Genomic DNA, 13222 nt, shown 5'->3' on the forward strand with positions numbered 1-13222 from the left:
ATACACTCAGAAACATTCCTTTAGAAATATAGACACTATTCATTTTTTGTTTAAATTTTTACAGATGCATCACAATGCGCATATTGGTTCTCTAGAATACATACATGACTATATGTTTGGTTTAAGGTTATGACATGTTAGAAGTAGAGTAAAATACACTGGGCGCGGTGGCTCACGCCTGTAATCCTAGCACTTTGGGAGGCCGAGGCGGGCAGATCACGAGGTCAGGAAATCGAGAGCATCCTGGCTAACACGGTGAAACCCCATCTCTACTAAAAATGCAAAAAATTAGCCGGGCATGGAGATGGGCACCTGTAGTCCCAGCTACTCAGAAGGCTGAGGCAGGAGAATGGTGTGAACCTGGGAAATGGAGCTTGCAGTGAGCCGAGATTGTGCCACTGCACTCCAGCCTGGGCGACAGAGGGAGACTCTGTCCCTCCCCCCACCCCCTCCCAAAAAAAAAAAAAAAAAGAGAAGTAGAGTAATATACACTTTACTTTGCTATTTATCTTATGGTGTGGTAGGTTCAATCCTCAAGGTTCAACAATTTGCTTTTCTCCCTAAATCAGAGGCAGGGAATGACTCTTTATGAGGACACAGAGAATGCAGTTAAGATTTTGTGAGAGCTAAAGGGACTACCTGGTGCACATGAATGACATGTATCCAACCTAAATGGGAATGATAGGCTCATTGCCCCACCGCACTATCTTCCATTTCAGAGAAACCGTTCAACCTCCTTGTCACTACCACTGTGATTCAGCTAGGTGTGATTTCCTTTCCAGGCTTCCATCCACTGCCCAGGCACATAGTCTCTATTAAACATAGTTAGCAAGGAGTGAATAAAAAATCACCTAGCCTAAACAATTCTAGGTTTGGGGACACCAGCATTTCTACCTTCATATATGAGACACTGTCCCACAGGTAGGTCTGTATTCTTCCGAGAAAATGGTCAGGTCAAAGTATTCCTCCATAGGAAGTAGTTTAGCAGATGTCTAACTCTACTTTACGTGAAATACTCTGGGGAAGTAAGATATCAAGGGTCATGGAGAAATGCTTCCCAGAGAGTCTCCAAGACACTTGTGCATGCCAACAGCATCTACGTATGCAGATCATCACTCAATTAGACACAGTGAAAGATGTCAAAAAAGCCAGGCTACCCTAGAATGCCTTACCCTGGAATGCCTGCCTGAATCCTCAGAGGCCAGGAGAGGTCATACCTGAACAACCTCTTGAAGCACTGTAATGTCACAATGTAGAACCAGACTAACATTATTCCTTTCATTAAGAATTCAGATACTAAGATAATAACTTTGAGGAAGAATGTCATGAGGATCAAGTCACCCATACACTTTTAGTCACCCTTATTGATTCTTCATTTATGAGTCAGAGAGTATCTGGAGGTCTCCATACCAAGATTGGATGTCTTCATTAAGAAATAGATTTGAAGCTGCTAGAGAAAATACTAGCTTGGATGCAGTACATAATGATTTGCTCAGGCCTAAACAATGCCATACTTCTCAAGGACATGGAACAGGAAAGAGCCACCTATCTGCCCTCTTTGAGAGAACTGAGATGACATCGGGGTCCCATTATGACAAAAGACTTTCTCCTGAACTTATAAAGTCACAGAAGCTGCTGGCTTGTGCGCTCAGAGAATTGCTTAGGCCTTCCATCACATTCTTGGCCTTCATCCACTTTAGCAACTCGGCTCTCCTAAAAGATGATCTGGCCCTCATAGGCATGTTAATATATCCTCACTCCTCTACAGAGGTCCCTCTTGTAGGCAATGGTGTTAAAAATTTTTGTGTAGGCCGGGCGCGGTGGCTCAAGCCTGTAATCCCAGCACTTTGGGAGGCCGAGACGGGCGGATCACGAGGTCAGGAGATCGAGACCATCCTGGCTAATACGGTGAAACCCCGTCTCTACTTAAAAATACAAAAAACTAGCCGGGCGACGAGGCGGGCGCCTGTAGTCCGCTACTCGGGAGGCTGAGGCAGGAGAATGGCATAAACCCGGGAGGCAGAGCTTGCAGTGAGCTGAGATCCGGCCACTGCACTCCAGCCTGGGTGGCAGAGCAAGACTCCGTCTCAAAAAAAAAAAAAAAAATTTTTGTGTATTGAGGACCATGTGAATGACACTGGCTTCAGATAGATGGTCCCTGGAACTGGCCTGTCCATTGCAATGTAACAATGCTGCTGTAAATGTCACAGCCCCATAACACAGGGACAGCCAGATTGCCTAAAACTCCCAACGGCATATTCATAACATAAATGCCCCAAGGGTCTGCACTTGGCTGTGTCATCTTCTAGTCTTGTCCCCACTATGAGGAAACTGAGGCCCTGTCCTCTGTTTCCTGTACTAGGACTTCCTGGAAGCAGTTGGCTTAGTCCTGGTCTCTCACTCAGCAGATACTTCACTAAGACTTTGCATTTGTCCATTGTTTCTGCCAGGCCTCAGAGAAAAGGGTAGGAATGTCAATTGTCTTGGGCGACTTTTCCTTCCGCAACTGCTAGGGCTTACAGGGAGAAAACGTTCACGGCTTTGGATGCTATGAAACTATTTCCGCACGATGGCAGTGTTGTGCGAGAAAAGCCGCTAATTTTGTTCCAGTCGCTCCTCTCCCGCCCATCACGTTTCAAAAAAAAGGCCAAGAAGAGACAAAGATACAGAAACTATGGCTACCTAACATTTTGCTACATTTGCGTAAAGGTATTCCACTTTTGGCATTTCTTGGATATAAAACTGAGGTGTAATCCACTCACCCTCATCGATCATCTCCTGTTTTCAAGAATTCAGTTTCCGCTCAACCAAGTCTTCCCATTTCTACTCTTCTTCACTCAGCATTGTGTCTGCAGTGTTCTTTTACGATATCAAATTGCCTTGTAGTATTGAGGACCAACCTCAGGGATCCATGTCTAAAGAGAAAGAAAAAAAATAATGTTGACATTTAAGGTCTTGGAGGAGAGCAAATCTAGGCACCAGGCCATGTGTTTCTTCTCCAGACTCCCTACCCAGGTTCCCTGGGAGTTTTACTCCATGTTCAGACCTACTCAGTAGGCCTTGTACGTTGAGAGGGAGGCCGCTATTTAGTGGGGCCCTAACATAAGAGTCCACATAACTCTCAAGCTTGACAGACACATACAACCCTACTTGAATGTACACAAATACAGGAATGGCTATAAATGCTAATCAGATAGATCCCAGGATTTTGTTTTACGGTTTCATTATATAACATTGTAACACAAACATTTTCCTGGTTCATTAAACTGCAATGGCTTACAACTATGTCCTATGAGTTTGCTGTGTGTGTGTGTTACTGTTTATCAGTTAGGAATCAGTCCTATATTTTCACATTAGTAACAAAGAGGTGGGATTTGCAAAGAAGTTAAAAAGATGTGGTGATCAAGAGAAAAGCAATGCCATACAATTGTGTATTAAACACTGGAGGCTGGGCGCGGTGGCTCACGCCTGTAATCCCAGCACTTTGGGAGGCCGAGGCAGGTGGATCACTTGAGGTCAGGAGTTCGAGACCAGCCTGGCCAACATGGCGAAACCTCGGCTTTACTGAAAATATAAAAATTAGCTGGGCGTGGTGTCACATGCCTATAATCTCAGCTACTTGGGAGGCTGAAACAGTAGATTCGCTTGAAAAGACTTTCTCCTGAACTTATAAAGTCACAGAAGCTGCTGGCTTGTGCGCTCAGATAATTGCTTAGGCCTTTCATTACATTCTTGGCCTTCATCCACTTCCGCAAATCGGCTCTCCTAAAAGATGATCTGGCCCTCATAGGCATGTCAATGTATCGTCACTGCTCTACAGTCGTCCCTCTAGCTATAGGCAGTGTTGTTTATAATTTTAGTGTATTGAGGGCCATGTGAGTGACATTGACTTTAGATAGATGGCTCCTGGAATTGGCCTGTCATTGCCATCCAACACTGCTGCTATAAATGTCACAGCCCCACAACACAAGGGCAACCAGGTTGCCTAAAGCTCCCAAGGGCATATTCATAACATAAACGCCCCAAGGGTCTGTATTGACTGTAGCATTTTCTGGCCTTGTCCCCACTATGAGGACACTGAGCCCTGTCCTCTACTTCCTGTGCCAAAACTTCCTGGAAGCAGCTGGCTCAGTCCTGGTCCCTCATTCAGCAGATATTTCACGGAGACTTTGCATTTGTTCATTGTTTCTGCCAGGCCTCAGAGAAAAGGGTAGGAAAATCAAGTTGTGTCTCGGGCCTGTTCAGCTTCCACTGGCTTTTCCTTCCTCAACTGCCAGGGCTCACATGGAGGAAATGCTCAGGGCTTTGGACGCTATGAAGCTATTTCCGCATGATGGCAGTATGGTATGGGAAAAGTCAACTGACTTTGCTCTAGGTGCTATTCTCCCGCCCATCACATTTCAAAAAAAGGCCAAGAAGAGACAAAGCCACCAGAAACTAGAACTGCTGAGCAGTTTGCTCAATTTGTGTAAACTTATTCCACTCTTAGCATTTTGCTTTTGTTTTCCATTGGATATTAAACCGGGGTGTAATCCATTCACTCTCATCAAACATCTCCTCTTTTCAAGAACTCAGTATCCGCACAACCAATCTTCTCATTTCTACTCTTCTTCACTCAGCATTATATCTGCTGTGTTTTCTTATATCAAATTGCCTTGTAGTATTGGGGCAGACCTCAGGAATCCATGCCTAAGGAAACAACAAAGAAGCAAACAACAAATGTTGACACCTAAGGTCTTGGAGAAGAGCAAATTTAGGCACCAGGCCATGTGGTTCTTTTTTTTTTTTTTTTTTTTTGAGACTTTGTCTTTATCTGTCGCCCAGGCTGGAGTGCAGTGGCGCGATCTCGGCTCACTGCAAGCTTTGCCTCCGGGATCACGCCATTCTCCTGCCTCAGCCTCCTGAGTATCTGGGACTACAGGCGCCCACCACCACGCCTGGTTTTTTTGTTTTTGTTTTTGTTTTGTATTTTTAGTAGAGATGGGGTTTCACCGCGTTAGCCAGGATGGTCTGGATCTCCTGACCTCGTGATCCGCCCGCCTTGGCCTCCCAGAGTGCTAGGATTACAGGCATGAGCCACTGAGCCTGGCCAGGCCATGTGGTTCTTGTCCTGACTCCCTACCCATGTTCCCCAGGAGTTCCATTTCATGTTCTGATGTAGGCATTGGGCCTTATATGTTGAGTGGGAGGCTGCCATTTAGTGGAGCTCTAAGATAAGGGACCAGATAGCTCTCAAGCTTGAGAGAGACACAGAACCCGACTTAAATGGACACAAACACAGGAATGACTATAAATTTCAGTCAGATGGATCACAGGATTTTGTCTCATGGCTTCATTATTTAACATTGGAACACAAACATTTTCCTGTGTCATTAAATGGCCATGGCTTAAGACTGTGCCCTATAACTTTGCTGTGTATCTGTGTTACTGTTTTCCAGTTAGGATTCAGTCCTATATTTTCTCATTAGTAACAACAAAAAGGTGGAATTTGCAAAGAAGTAAAAAAAAAAAAAAAAAAAACCCATGTGCTGATCAAGAAAAAGCAGTCTTATAAAACTGTATATTAAACACTGACACCCTTTTCCATATTTATTCCTTTTTTCAATACGTAGTAAAAAGTTCTATATATAGTCAACACAATGAGTTTACATTTAAATAGGATTTAGATATACACTGTATTTTAGTATGAATATTCCATAGTATGAATGAAGATTTTCATTCTAAAATTTGATTTCTGACAGGTTTTTGACATTGTCATATAAAATTTGCAATTTCTGGATTTGGACAATAAAATATTTGCAACGAACTGAGTGATTGGACTAGTCATTAAGAATTAAGATCTCACCTTGCTCTTTTTAATCTACAAAATCTATTTATACATATATAACATATATAAATATATATATTTTACATAGTTATGCCTCTGAAAATTAGGATTTAAAATTATTCTTGAATTTTTATCTCTAATTCTTACCTTCAAATTTTATCTTTAAAATCTCAAAAGAAAGAAAACAAAATTCAATAAATGATAATGAAATAGGCACGTCTCATATTCAGTCACTTAGATGTGAACCCCAGGAAAACTTAAGATGGATTTGTTCACACCATTCACATGCAGCTATAATGTTTCATTAATGTCTGTGAATTAAAGATATGAATTTGTGGGCCAAAAATACCGTATTCAAATGCACACTCAGTATAACACTGACCATAATTTAAAATATATGGCATTGGCTGGACGTGGTGGCTCACAACTCTAATCCCAGCACTCTGGGAGGCTGAGGCAGGAGGATCGCTTGAGCCTGAGAGTTCAAGACCAATTTAGCAATTAGCATTTAGGCAATTTAGCAAGTCCCTGTCTCTACAAAATAATAATAATAATAATAATCAGGCATGGTGGCATGTACCTGTAGTCCCAGCTACTCAGGAAGTGGAGGTGAAAGGATCACCTGAGTCCAGGAAGGTTGAGGCTGCATTGAGCCATGATCATGCCACTGCACTCCAGCCTGGGGAATACAGTCTGATCCTGTGTAAAAAAACATATATATGGTATTTAAACATTTGTATATGCATATGAACAGATATGAATATACGCAGAGTCCTGCACGCATTTTACTTGCAATATAACTGGATTCATATTATTTGAAATTTTGTCCAAAATCCTCAGCATCACCTTATAATCTTTGAATATATCCATATCAATATATACTTTTGAGTGGTTGAAGTTTTTTATATTTTACTCTAGAAGAATGTTAAGAATTATAAGCAGAAAACATATGGTAGGTCAAACCTAGTGAGAAGAAATAATCACTTTTAAAATATTTGGGCTATTATGATCTGTTCCTTTGCACATATAATATGTACATTTATAAACTAATGTTCAAATTCCTCCATAGTATAATTGTTAAAACAAGTTTTTTTTTTGTTTGTTTGTTTTTTGAGACGGAGTCTCGCTCTGTCGCCAGGGCTGAAGTGCAGTGGCCGGTTCTCAGCTCACTGCAAGCTCCGCCTCCCGGGTTTACCCCATTCTCCTGCCTCAGCCTCCGAGTAGCTGGGACTACAGGCGCCCGCCACCTCGCCCGGCTAGTTTTTTGTACTTTTTATTAGAGACAGGGTTTCACCGTGTTAGCCAGGATGGTCTCGATTTCCTGACCTCGTGATCCGCCCGTCTCGGCCTCCCAAAGTGCTGGGATTACAGGCTTGAGCCACCGCGCCCGGCCTAAAACAAGTTTTCTTCACTGATAACTTGAGCACTTTTCAAATATAATTAGTTATTCTTGGAAATAATGATAGGTTTAAAAATATTGGCACTTTTTAAAACTGTTCATATAATTCACATAACATATAATTAACCATTAAAATGTGTGAAATTCAGTGGCATTGAGTACATTCACAATGCAGTGCAAGGACTACCTCTATGTAGTGGCAAATCATTTTCATCACCACAAAAGAAAACCCTGGACCCATGAAGCAGTCATTCCCCATTCCACTCTATGCCGAGCCCCTGGCAAACACTCATCTGCTTTCCTTCACTACTGATCATCACAGTAAGGGGCCTTTTTCATTTTGCTTTTTTCACTTAGCATGTTTTCAAATTTCATCCATGTTGTAATACATGTCAGTACTTCATTTCTTTTTGTAGCTGAATAATATCCATATGTATATATCACATTTTGTTTATCCATTCATCAAGTGATTGATGTATGCTTGTGTTCACCTTTTGGGTATTGTTAATAAATACATACAGTGAGTATATACATGTACTTGTTTGAGTATTTGTTTTCAATTGTTTGCGGAGTATACTTAGGAGTAGAGTTGCTAGGTCATACGATTATTTCTATGTTTAAATTTTTGAAGTACTGATAAACTGTTTTCCATAGCAGATGCGCAATTTAGCATCCCCACCTTCACTGCAGAAGGGTTCCAATTTCTCCGCCTCGCCACCCATATTTGTTCTTTTTAAGTAATATCCATTCTAGTGGGTGTTAAGTGGTATCATGAAGTGGTTCTGATTTACATTTCTGAAAACACCAATAATGGAAGCATCTTTTCATGTAATTGTTGATCATTTGTATATCTTCTTTGGAGAATTGTATATTTAAGACCTTTGCCTATTCTTTAAATTGACACATCATCGTTGTACATATTTATGGGGTACACATGATATGTTGATGCACACATAAAATGTGTGATAACCAAAAAAAGACAACTGCGATACTTATCCCCTACTGCATTTATTATTTGTGTTTGGGCACATTTCAAATGTGTTTTATCTATTTGGAAATAACCATTAAATAATTGTTAACTATAGACATCCTAACTCTGCTATTGAACACTACAACTTACTTCTTCTGTCTATCTGTATTTTTGTAGTCATTAACCAACCTCTCTTCATTCCCTTCCCTTCCTAACTTCTGGTATCCATCATTCTACTCTATACATTCCATGAGATGGATTCCTTAGCTCCTACATAAGAGTGAGGACATGTGATAATTTGTCTTTCTGTATCTGGCTTATTTCACTTAACATAGTGTCCTAAAGTTCCATTCATGTTGCTGCAGATGACAGAATTCTATTCTTTTTTCTGGCTCAATAATCTTCCATTTTATATGTATGCCACAGTTTCTTAACCCATTCATCCATCAATGAACACTTACGTTGATTCCATATCTTGACTACTGGGAATAATGCTGCAATATACATGAGAATGCATATAAACATGAAGATGCAATGTATATATACTTATATTTGATGTACTGATTTCCTTTCTTTTGGATATATACCCAAAAGTGGGATTGCTACATCATATGGTAATTCTATTTTTAGTATTTTGGGAAACTCCATCCTGTGTCTCATAGAGGCTGTACTAATATACATTGCAGGCAACATTATACAAGCATTCCTCTTTCTCTGCTTCCTAGCCAACATCTGTTACTCTCTCTCTTTTTGTAAGAGACATTTGAACTGGGGTAACACGGTATCCCATTGTAGTTTTGATTTGCATTTCCCTGATGATTAGTGATGTTGAGCACTTTTTGATGTATCCATCAGCCATTTGTGTGTCTTTCCTTCAGAAATGTCTATTCAGATCATTTGCACATATGTAAATCAGATATATTTGGTTTTTTTTCTATTGAGCTGAGTTTTTTTAAGTTTGCAAAGATATTCTCTCTTACTGTAGGTTGTCTCCTCACTTTATTGTTTTCTTTGCTGTGCCAAAGTTTTACTCTCATTTGTCCATTTTTGCTTTGATTGCCAGTGCTTTTTGAGGTCTCTTACAAAAAAATCATTGCCCAAAATGATGTCTTAAAGCATTTCCGCAGTCTCTTCTAGTAATTTCATATTTTCGGGTCTTTTCTTAAACTTGTTGAGCCTTGTTCTGTGGCCTAACACATGCTCTATACTGGAGAGTGTTCCATGTGCTGACTGATGACAAGAATGTATATTCTACAGCAGTTGAATTAAATACTTTGTAAATGTCAGTTAAGTTCATTTGGTCTAGAGTACAGTTTAATTTCAATGTTTCTTTGTCTAGATAAGCTGTCTATTACTGAAAGTGGGGTACTGAAGTCTCCCACTATTGTTGTACACCAGTCTATCTCTCCGTTTAGATCTCCAAATGTTGCCTTATATATTTGCGTGTTCCAGTGTTGGGTACATACATATTTTAAATTATTCTATCCTCTTGCTGAATTGGCCTCTTCTATTTTTTTTTTTTTTTTTTTTTTTTGAGACGAAGTCTCGATCTGTCGTCCAGGCTGGAGTGCAGTGGCGCGATCTCGGCTCACTGCAAGCTCTGCCTCCCATGTTCACGCCATTCTCCTGTCTCAGCGTCCAGAGCGCTGGGACTACAGGTGCCCGCCACCATGCCCGGCTAAGTTTTGTATTTTTAGTAGAGACGGGGTTTCACCATGTTAGCAAGGAAGGTCTCGATCTCCTGACCTCGTGATCTGCCCGCCTCGGCCTCCCAAAGTGCTGGGATTACAGGTGTTAGCCACTGCACCCGGCTGGCATCTTCACTGTTATACAGTGACCTTCTTTGTCTCTCTTTACAGTTTTTGACTTTATTTTATATAAGACCAGCCTTTCTTGTTCTTTTTCCATTCCTGGTCATTTTCATGTTGCTGCTGATGTTCCTCTCTGGTTTGAGATCTTTGCCTGAGTAAAAGAAGAGTCCCCTAAATTAATGCACTGGGGTTGCTAGCTTCAACTCCACTTTCAGTCTCAGACTACTCCCTCAGGGATTTTTCTTCCTACAGGCAGTCAGGACGCTCCTAGGGATTGAGGCAAGAATAGCATTCCTGCAAGGGACACCAAAATGGGAGAGAAGCTAGCTCTCTGTCTTGATCTCACATTTTACAGAGCAAACTGTGAATCAAGGGAGACTTTTCTTTTCTTTTTTTTGTTCCTTTTTTTGGTGGGGGTGGCTGGGGGACGGAGTCTCACTCTGTCGTCCAGGCTGGAGTGCAGTGGCGCGATCTCGGCTCACTGCAAGCTCTGCCTCCCATGTTCACGCCATTCTCCTGTCTCAGCGTCCAGAGCTGCTGGGACTACAGGTGCCCGCCACCATGCCCGGCTAAGTTTTGTATTTTTAGTAGAGACGGGGTTTCACCATGTTAGCAAGGAAGGTCTCGATCTCCTGACCTCGTGATCTGCCCGCCTCGGCCTCCCAAAGTGCTGGGATTACAGGTGTTAGCCACTGCACCCGGCTGGCATCTTCACTGTTATACAGTGACCTTCTTTGTCTCTCTTTACAGTTTTTGACTTTATTTTATATAAGACCAGCCTTTCTTGTTCTTTTTCCATTCCTGTTCATTTTCATGTTGCTGCTGATGTTCCTCTCTGGTTTGAGATCTTTGCCTGAGTAAAAGAAGAGTCCCCTAAATTTAATGCACTGGGGTTGCTAGCTTCAACTCCACTTTCAGTCTCAGACTACTCCCTCAGGGATTTTTCTTCCTACAGGCAGTCAGGACGCCTCCTAGGGATTGAGGCAAGAATAGCATTCCTGCAAGGGACACCAAAATGGGAGAGAAGCTAGCTCTCTGTCTTGATCTCACATTTTACAGAGCAAACTGTGAATCAAGGGAGACTTTTCTTTTCTTTTTTTTTTTTTTGTTCCTTTTTTTGGTGGGGGTGGCTGGGGGACGGAGTCTCACTCTGTCACCCAGGCTGGAGTGCAGTGGCGCAATCTGGGCTCACTGCAAGATCAGCCTCCCAGGTTCAAGTAATTCTCCTGTCTCAGCTTCCTGAGTTGCTGGGATTATAGGCGCACACCACCACGCCTGGCTAATTTTTGTATTTTTAGTAGAGACGGGGTTTCACCATATTGGTCAGGCTGGTCTCAAATTCCTGACCTCAGGTGATCCACCTGCCTCGGCCTCCCAAAGTGCTGGGATTACAGGTGTGAGCCACTGTGCCTGGCAGCATTTTTTATAAGATCATCATGTTTGTGAAGAGAAATAATTTCCATTTTTTCTTTTCAACTGGGATACCTTTTATATATCTTCATTGACTGATGACTCCGGCTAGATTTTAAGTATAATGTTTAAGACAAGTGGCAACAGTGGGCGTTTTTCTCCTGTTCATGATTGTAGGAGCAAAGTTTTCAATCTTTCCCTCTTGACTGTATTATTAGCTGTAGGTTTTAATAAATGCCCCATATATCGTGCTGAGAAAATGATCTTCTAATTATACATTATTGATTGTTTTGAGTTGCTTTTCTGGAGAGATGGACTACAGAAAGTGTCTACTGCACCATTGTCATTGATGTCACTTTTGCTACCTGTTTTTGAATTTGTAGGAACACTCATCCTTCTTCAAAATGTACCTGACAGAATAGTCATATGAAAAAGTAGTTACAAGTAGTTAGATAGACAATGAGCAGGGCAGGAAAGGGCTCTCCCCCACCCAGTAGGAACATGATGGTTCGGCAGTGATCATATTGCCCCTCTAAAAATGATACTTTGGTAGCCTGGGAGAGACAATCTCTTGATGATCCACACCTGTTAATATTAAGCGTGCGAATTGAATGCAGGCCCCAGGGAGAAGCAGCTTCTTGGGCATGCGTGTTAAGAGAAAAAATGGCAAAATGTGACGTTCCGGGTACATGCCACCAGAAAAAAGAAAAAAACCTCAGATGGGCATGTGTATAACTCCCTGAACACACTGCACAGTGCTCAATTCCAAACAGTAAGGAGAGCACTGCGCATGCGGAAAGCTCACCCTAAAGGAAGAATCATGGGAAAGAGGTGAGCCTATAAGGTCCCAGGATCAAGGTTAAAAGGTCTTTTTGTTCTCTTGGCCATTCAGGCACCCACTTGGATCTCTTCCAAGGGTTTTTCTTTCCTTTCTTTCTGTTCTAAAGCCTGTTAAATAAACTTCCAATCCTGCTCTGAATTTTGCCTCAGTCTCTTTTTCTGCTTTATGCCCCTCAGTAGAGTTCTTTCTTCTGAGGCGCCAGGACTGAAGTTCCTCTGGACCCACATGGACATGCCGCCTGTTACTCGGGGTAGCTTGGTTCTCTGCCACCACTAACAAAGTGAGATCATGGGTAATGCTACCTCCAACAGACAAGCACTTTTAAAATGTGGATTGATTTTCAATCCTTTTCACTCCTTTTGGTTCCCATCTCTTTATGTGTAACAACTCCACTAAATAAATAAATAAATAGAATGACCAGGCACAGTGGCTTATGCCTGCAATCCAGCATATTGGGAGGCCGAGATGGGCTGATCATCTGAGGTCAGGAGTTCGAGACCAGCCTGGCCCACATGGTGAAACCCCGTCTCTATTAAAAATACAAAAATTAGCCGAACATAGTGGAGCCTGCCTTTAGTCCCAGTTGTTCGGGAGGCTGAGACAAGAGATTCCCTCAACCTGGGAGACGGAGGATGTAGTGAGCTGAGATCGTGCCACTGCACTCCAGGCTGGGAGAAAGAGCAAGACTCCATCTAAAAAAAAAAAACCAAAAAACAACTCTACTAGAAGATGTGAAACTTTAAGTCCTTTCAGTCTCTAGACTAGATGCCCTTGAGACTATCAGAAAACATACTGGCTCCTGCTTTATCACACCTGGAACAGGCCTGTCTTTGGTGTTCTCATACTGCTGCAACAAAGGACCATGATACGGTAATACTTCCTGAAAGCCTGCTAACTCTTGCTCCAAGGGACAGGACATAACACACACACCCATCCCCGCCACACACAACATCTAATGTCTCAG

General features: G+C 42.0%; 1 long non-coding RNA gene across 3 annotated transcripts in view; it reads right to left on the reverse strand.

Moving 5' to 3' along the window:
- LOC117077470 overlaps nt 1-13222 on the reverse strand; it is a 102674-nt gene that overhangs the window by 73208 nt on the left and 16244 nt on the right. For all 3 annotated transcript variants that reach the window (XR_004434781.1, XR_004434778.1, XR_004434779.1), the window contains exon 3: nt 2763-2915. This is a non-coding gene — a long non-coding RNA (uncharacterized LOC117077470). The remainder of the gene's footprint in view (nt 1-2762; nt 2916-13222) is intronic.

Source organism: Trachypithecus francoisi, unplaced genomic scaffold (genome assembly GCF_009764315.1).
Source record: "Trachypithecus francoisi isolate TF-2019V2 unplaced genomic scaffold, Tfra_2.0 Lachesis_group6, whole genome shotgun sequence".
In the NCBI taxonomy this organism is placed as follows: Eukaryota; Metazoa; Chordata; class Mammalia; order Primates; family Cercopithecidae; genus Trachypithecus; species Trachypithecus francoisi.